The 8,248-nt window shown below is 38.5% G+C and overlaps 1 long non-coding RNA gene across 1 annotated transcript; it reads right to left on the reverse strand.

Moving 5' to 3' along the window:
- Positions 1 to 2,172: 2,172 nt before the first annotated feature.
- On the reverse strand, positions 2,173 to 6,409 carry LOC135984516 (uncharacterized). The gene is made up of 3 exons (XR_010605641.1): positions 6,319 to 6,409; positions 3,641 to 3,703; positions 2,173 to 2,310 (listed from the first exon to the last, which is right to left on the reverse strand). It is a non-coding gene; the product is annotated as an uncharacterized LOC135984516 (long non-coding RNA).
- Positions 6,410 to 8,248: the final 1,839 nt, after the last annotated feature.

Consider the following 8,248-nt stretch of genomic DNA (forward strand, 5'->3'; position numbering starts at 1 on the left):
TTCCATGTTTCTGAAGAGTAAGAAGGTTATTTGGAGGAAAAAAAAAAAAAGAAAATCAAGTAAAATAAACCACCTGGCATTATATTTCATTCTTGTTTCTGATGAAAGTTTTGGGTATGCAGGCATGCCATATCCCATATATATGGGGTATCCATAGAGAAACAATAAAGAATGTCTCGCTCTCTCTTCATTTATTCACATTCTCCTACTTTTTTTTTTTTTTAATCTGGCAGCCATCATCAGAGATGGAGTTAAATTGAAGTCAGTTCCTAAAAAAAGTAGAAGGTATGGGTATCCAGTAATACTGTACATCCTCTCTCGGGAACTACTGACTGTGCTCAGGGATGGCGTTGGACCCAGGAGGTTTCTCAAAAAAGGCTAAGGCTCAAGCCTGGGCCCCTTCTCATCTCTCGCTCTGCAGAGGATAAGTCGCAGCACTGCTTGATCCAGCCTGCGGGACAATTTGTCATTGAATGTTTTCACTATTATTAATATTATTCAGTGTATTTTCCTGCAGTGGGCTACCTTGATGCAGTGTGTTTCTCCCTAAAATTTGTACTGAACTATTGTCCTCCATGTTCAGAAGATGTACTTGTGCACTGAAAGATTTTACACCTCGTTTAACCTCTAGTATGGTATTCTCTAAAATAATAGGAAAAACTGTGATGCCTTGAAATGTTTATCTATAATAGAGTAGTTGTTATATAGCATTATATTTAGCATTATTATTAATTAATATATAATTCTATATAATTATTTATTATTTAATATATAATTATTATTATGTTATATAGCATTTCACACACCTGGAAATAGAGTAATGAGTAGAGCTCAGTAGAAATGCTCCACTGAACTATACTGGAAAATATGGAAATCCAAATGCTTGTATTTTACACCACTTTTTTCCTACATTTCCCCATATTTACATTGCATTGTTTACTTTTTAATTTCGTCCCCTAGCCTTTTGGGGCAAGGGTCTCTAGAGGACTCCAGCTGCAACGCACTGTATCACTCAAGATGTGTTTCCTCCATGTGGTGTAGTATAAGAATCCTACGGTTCAATGTGGGGACTGTAGCAGCAGAGGGGAGCCATGAAATAGTACAAGGACCAGTACTATAACTCTCTTTAGGCTACAGAAATTCTGTTCCATTTCAGGAATGTAAAAATATGTTATTATGATTGAAAATGTCAAACAATTCTGTCCCAATTTAATGGAACTCTGACATTTCAAGATTTTGCTTAATTTTACATCCAACCCAAATATGAAAAGGGACAGAAATTCTCAGTTTCATAATAACTGACACTGCTTAGGACACCATAGTATTTTTGAAACTAACAATAAAATAAATAAAAGTATTCTGTGAGATCTGGAACACATGGTGAAATATTTACTGTTATTCTCCATAATGAGAATCTATCCACCTTATCAAACTTCTGTGATAAACTTTTCCCCTTCTGGACCCGATGACTTTTGCAAATTGTACAAACAAAACTAACAATTCCTCAGAATTACACACACAGAAATAAAGTGCATGCTGACAGAAACTGAGGACATGCAGAAGTTCTTTAAATGAAACCACATTGAATGTGCATTAGAATCCCTCTCTAGAATAAAATCAGAGGAACAATCACATTAGGGGAAAAGGATGATGAAAAAATATGTGCTTTTTACAGGCACGCAATGAAGTTGGTGTCTCAGCATATACCAGATTCTGCTTTGAAATTTGTTTTACTGACCTGAAGCTTAAGCAAGTGGGATGACTCAAGGGTAATTGACAGGAGAGAGAGAAAAAAGTGAGATATTGTCATATGTGCCCTCAGCTGTTTTCTCACCACAAAACCCTCCAATACAGAACTCTTGTAATTAAATATTACAGATAAAACCTTGCTGAATACAACTATTGTGGCTTTCAGATATGCCGGTTCTGGAAAAACTCCCCCCTCCGCCCCCCCCCCCCAAAAAAAATCACAATAAAAAGAATGCATTCTGCTCTTGGCATTTCATATAGTATAAGGTATACTCTATGTTGCTGTTTGCAGCAACAAAACCAACAGCAGCAGCATCTCTATCTGAGATTACTTTCTGAAATCAAATTCAGGCAGAGAGAAAAGGAGAAGCAAACAAGTTTACCCCAGCTTTGCCGTAGTAAATAATCAAGAGGACTACTTGAGGAACATTAAGCAAAGCACAAGATTCTTCAAATAATATGACAATTGAAACAGAGGTGTTGAATATCCAATTATCTGCAGATCTGTCTTCTCTCAGGGAATGGAAAGGGCACAGAAGGGCTAGCCTGCGGTGAACAACACTGGAGGAGAAAAAAAAAAAGAGCCAGTCTGTGAACTAGAGGACAAATCCATCTCAACCTAAAATTTGTCATCAGCTATGTTGAACAGGCAATCTTTTCAAATACATGACAAATGACACTGTTATTCACAGAGCAGGCATAACACAGGTTGCCACACTGTAAATTGTTACCAATACTGCCCCAGGGACTGAGAGATGCTCTGCATTCAGCTGTAAAGCACCACAACCAAAGGTGTGCTCAAGTGGAAATTACAGCTAATACAGTAAGAATTATCTAACAGTTATGTGTAACTAACCTTTGTGGTTTGTTGCAAAAAAAAGGAACATCATGGCTTTTGGCATCTCTCTTGGCACTTGCACTGCATTTCAGGAAATGAAAAACCTTTCATCTCTGGCTATAAGGCAGTAAAGTTCTGTTTTGGTGTCAGGTTGGGGGAGCAGATTAATCCAAATGCTTCACATCAGTCCTTGATTTGCACAGCTACAAAGAAAGGGTGCACCTTCAGCCCATTTATAACCCTCTACTGTCTTTTAAAATATATTTTAAGAAGGGCACAGGTTCATGGGCCAATCAGTGCAATAAAGCTATATGCATAAAAAAATGTGGATAGCTCTCTTCTGGCTTCTTCATGCAGCTCCATGGGGAATTGTGGTTTCAGGCCAAACAACTGCAAAAGCAAAGCTATTTTTCCCTCAGCATTTTAGCGAAGTGCACATAATACATCTTTAAGTAAATTAGTGTTGTACCAGGTTTCAACTGATCCATCTTGGGAAGTCAAATGAGAAACAAAAATAGATCCTGTTTTCAATTTGCACTGAGCAGCGAAGTGATTTGAAATCCTCCCTTGCCGCAGGAAACAAAGAAATAAAAAACAAATTTGGCAACTATTCAGTAAATACATGTGCTTATTAGGTATTTAAATTCAGGACCCAAAGAACTGTGTATTAGAGAGGGCCAATCCACATATCCAGCAATGTTAGGAAGCGAGTGCGACCCTCCAAAAAAACCCCTTTCTTGCAGCCAGGCCCTCTGTGACAGAGTATGCGTTGGTTGTCAAAGCTGCCTCTGCGGAGATATGCAGAACACCTGAACAGCCATTATGTACCGTAAGTATACCTATATTCTAAGGGACAGGCAGAGTATAGGTGAAGATATGAGCAGATATTATTTATAGGAATAAACAGTACAGTACAGTCTAAACAATACAGATTGTAACTTCAACATTAATTACGAAAAAGGGGAAAAAATACTTGGAAAATTCCTGCAGAATGGTGTAACCATCAAATCAGTAACAAACACAGCAAGCATTTTAAAGCAGAAGAGTCCTTACCTTTATTGCTTTAGGTCTGATACGATTATATGCATTTTCTCAAGTAACTGCTGCTGGAGTTATCTGAGATAAGCAAGAGTATTTTCAAAAATGGAAACAAGACAGTCGCGCTTGAAAGTTTAATATTTCCTTAAAATATTTATGTAATAAAGTGGTCCCTGGCAAGGAAATCTATATGTGTTGAACGAGAGGACAAAAAGAAAAAAAACCCCACAAACAGTAGCTAAACATTTAGCTCAGTTTTTAGTACATGATTTTTCTAAAAGTATAAAAAGACAGTGTATGGTTTCATAGAAATAGTTGAGATCAAATCCCTGAAAGAGGTATTCTGTTTCACTGAATGTACTAGACTAGTATAAACCAGACTGTCTCTAATTTTGCTAAAAACACGTGCATGTTAAATTATTTTTCTTGAAGTCTGTTAGTAGAATTGGCACCAAATAATTAAAATTAATCATGTTTTGTATCATTGTTTCTAATGTGAGCATGATGTTCTCCTGTTTGCTTTTCCAAAGGTCATGTCTGTAATACTCATCATTAGTGGCAGTTTTTCTGTGTTTAAGGAGACAGCGTGGTTATCATGACATCGAGCTAATTATTATTAACTTGAAGAAAGCAAAGGATCCCTTCATCTCTAGCTCTGTAGGACAAAAGGAAGAGTGAGAACAAGTGGAATGTTAATACCATTTTACACAAAAAGGGCTTGATTTCGTTCTGCTCATGTGGAATTACATCTGAAGAAAGTGAAGGGAGAGAAAGTGAAAGGAGAGAAAGGGAAAGTATTTCCTAGGTTCTCAGAAGAATAACAAATGGTAGTTAATTGGCAAGTGTTTAAATGGCTGGTTCTAATCAGGGTAAATGGGCTTGTTTTTCCAACACTGGGATTCACATCAAAACAACAAGAAACAATTGAAAAATCTCTGCTGAAGAAAGCAAGAGGAAGTGGGTTGTCACCAGCTGTTCAAAGACAAGATCCTGCAACAAATGTGTAGCAGCAGATGCCATGTGAAGTGCGGGGAATGTAAATGCGTATGAGTCATCCCATGAGCTTAGGGGGAGGGAAAAGCTGCAGGCCAGATCCTGGGGGAAAACATTTTTGTGGCTTTAACTATTTCTCCACTTGCTTTGTACTTTGTTCAAGTTAACAGTATATTTTTGGAAGAAGGTGTCCTTAAGCCCTGTTAAAGAGCCACCAGCACCAGGAAAGTCTCTTACAGGAATATTATGCTTTGGGCTTATCACGTCAAAAAGGAGATGATCCAGCATCATTGTCTGTCCATCACGGAAAGCGGTTCAAAACATTTCCCCTTTTCCCCTCTAGACTAGACTAGACTAGACTAGACTCGAATAGAATATTTCACTTGGAAGGGACCTACAACAATCATCTAGTCCAACTGCCATTTAGGTTCATGGTAATAATAAAAATTGTTAAAAGGATAATTTTACAATTTGCAACATTTCACTGATTTGTTTTCCAGTGCAGATTCATAAATAGGTACATTGGCACACTGGGAAAACCAAGAAATTTGGTGTAGTGGCAGAAGTAGAAGAACTATGCCCTGCATCTCATAATGGTAACCCCAAGGATCTCATCTCAGGAGGGGTGCCCCTGGGCCTGGAGGTAAATCCTTGTAACAGTTAAAGTATGATGGAACTTGAACTGCAGATGACAGCTGGATGCACTCCAGGACATTTCGGTAAAATCCTGTTTCTCTAAAAGAAATAGCAAGAAAAAGACAGGGAGGAGTCCCAGACTCAGCTCCTGCACTGGCTGTCCCAGCTATACTTATCTAAGCACTCTTATTCTCTAGTCATTATGAAATACACACTGATGTACACAATCCCATCATTTTATAACAAAATAGGTCATCAAGGATTATCAAATTAATTGCAAAATTATCTTATTATTTTTCCCCAACAACACCAACTGTCACGTAGAGAGAAAAAAAAAGAGGCATTAACAGTAGACTCTGCACAGAGATCTACATTTGGAACCCATTTTTATGTCCTGTGCTACTGTGTTCCACTGTGACAGATCCTGAGAATTCCCTCCTGTGAGTCATCCTCAAGGCACCCATCCCCAATTCCTCCACTGAATTCATACCACTTAACAACTCACAAACTAGGAGAGGCTTTAAGCTGAGCTCTGGGTTTGGGGTTTTTTTTTGCACTTTAAAGATGTACTCCAGGGCTAACTGGAAAATATTGATTTCACTTTGTGAAAATGTGTTCAACATTCAATATTAGAGTATTTCCCGGTTTGGAAAAAAAAAAACCCAAACAAACAAACAAAAGAAACCCTTAATCAAACATAAAACTCTAAACAAACAAAAACACAACAGCAACAACAAAAGAGAGAGAGAGTGAGGAGGAATGGCCCTCAATAGCCAGTGGTGTAAAGATTTAGAGATTCACCTGTGACGCAAAGGACATCGCATGAGTATCAACCCAGTGCAAAAACCATGACACTCTGAGCTGTGCAGGGGCGTGATTTTCAGACTCTGGCAGGGTGATCCCATGAACCCAGTGGCAGTAGGGGCTCATAATGAACTTCTGCCACATAAACCTGGGGAATCCATCAGTGATCAGGGGGAGGTATATAAGATTATATTTTCCACTGAAATGAATTATCTGCAAAGCTACTCTCTAAGAAAGAAAAAACTCAAACACGTTTGTACCTGGCCACAAGGAGGCAGCTTGAGGACTGAGCTTTGCTGTATCTTGTTGCAGAGCACATGCAGAGGCCAAGCATTAACGAGTCCTTTTTCTGTACCTGGACAAATTAAGTAGGAAAGGAACAAAATGAGCTCCTAGTGCCCTTCATCCCTTGCTTGTCAGATGTGTTGGTTGAAATAAACTGCTAGTGGCATTACACACGATTCGAGCTAGATTTTTCTCCAGGTCCACGATCTGGTCGCTGCTCTGATTGTATTTCCCATGGCTGGTGATCAGGTCTCACCATGGAAAGGGATGGGACAGCATGGGGGAGCCTGACAGCACCCACGCTTGTTCCTCAGACTGGGAGGTAAATTGCGAGATGATCAAATCTACAGGTCATGGTGTTTTGTTCTTCAGTGATGAAACTGAACGGCAAAGCAGTTATTGTATTTCCAAGGGAGGGGAAACCTAGCCTGACTTGGTTTTGTCATAAGTGATTAGATTTTATATTGTGCTTATGTACTTCTCCTAATCAAATTGGCATGTTGGTTCAAAATCAACCTAGCAGAAAAACTTTCATTTTCTTACCCATTCTGCTTTATTTATCGCCTGGATTTAGCAAAGTTGTGAGGCTTTTTTTTAAAATTCTCTGACTAGGCCCAGTTCTGCTTCGCTTATAAAATTTGAAACATTCATAGCCCAAGGTTGCAAAAGCAATGAATATTTATAATCCTATCTTCCCAGCACACTCAGAGGTGTCTCACAGTGTGATTTCACATTAGAAATGTCCCACCTGTGGGGATCATTCAAAAAAACACAGATTACAAATCTGTACAACATAGAACAAGGTCAATACCCAAATTATGGGAATTATCACCTAAGAAAGGTTGCATACCTAACGATGCTCTGTACCAACACTGATTTATAGGTGCTGTACTAGCATGAATCTTCCCTGTGAAGATAGTACTTCAACTATTAAGTTATGACATTATTTCCTGGTACTTGTTCTGAGCTTTCTCATGAATAAGCTGCAAACTGCATAATGCACCTCTCTCACCATTTAAAAAGGTATTCCCTACCTCCAACAGCCAGGAACAAAAAAGGGTTTCTCACCCAGCATCAGAGCACAGGTAAATATTATACTGTAAAGAACACAGTGACTAGTGACAAATCACAGGCAGGACTCCTGTGATGATAGCTGCTTAGAAAATACTGCAAGTGAAACTGTGTGACCCTGCAGGTATCTTCTGTTACTCCGTTGCAGATATTTTTCCTCTCCTAGACTGAGGCCACACTTAAGAAAAACAACTCCCACCCCATCCGTCTCCAAAAACACAAGTAAAACATTAGTTCAGATTATTTTCCTATCAAGACAGAGCTATGAGGGGAAGAGTCAGTTCTAATACTTGGCAGGCAAATATGGTTCCTTCCATTTTGCAGACAGGAAATTAAGGACCAGCAGCACTGGAAAAAGAAACTGTCTAGAGGCCATTTTAGGCCAAGGAAGTTTTGCCATCGATTTTAATGCACCAAGACATATCGTATCCTCTAGTATCCTGCCCCTTCCTATTTTCCCCAAACTTAGGGTGAACCATTAAATTGATGCTTGCCCTGTAAATCCCATAAGCTATTAATGTAGTTCCCTTAGCTGGTAGATAGATTAATGACCTGAAACTACTGTAAAATATTTGCAACTTCAGTGCAAATTAATATAATATTTTATCCTCACTTTATACCCATATCTGGCACTTCCTTCTGCAAAGGATACCAGAAGGAGCTGGACTTTTAAATGCCAAAGTTTTAAATCTTATCTTAAAATTTTAAATCAAACTGTTTATCACATGAGTTTTAAATTTCTGCATTTCTATTTTTTACAGCTCTCTCACCTCATATTTTTTTTTCTGCTAAGAGCAAAGAAAAATTTAAAAAATCAGATGTGTTTGGGAGTTT

The sequence above is a fragment of the Caloenas nicobarica genome, chromosome 1 (genome assembly GCF_036013445.1).
Source record: "Caloenas nicobarica isolate bCalNic1 chromosome 1, bCalNic1.hap1, whole genome shotgun sequence".
Classification (NCBI taxonomy): domain Eukaryota; kingdom Metazoa; phylum Chordata; class Aves; order Columbiformes; family Columbidae; genus Caloenas; species Caloenas nicobarica.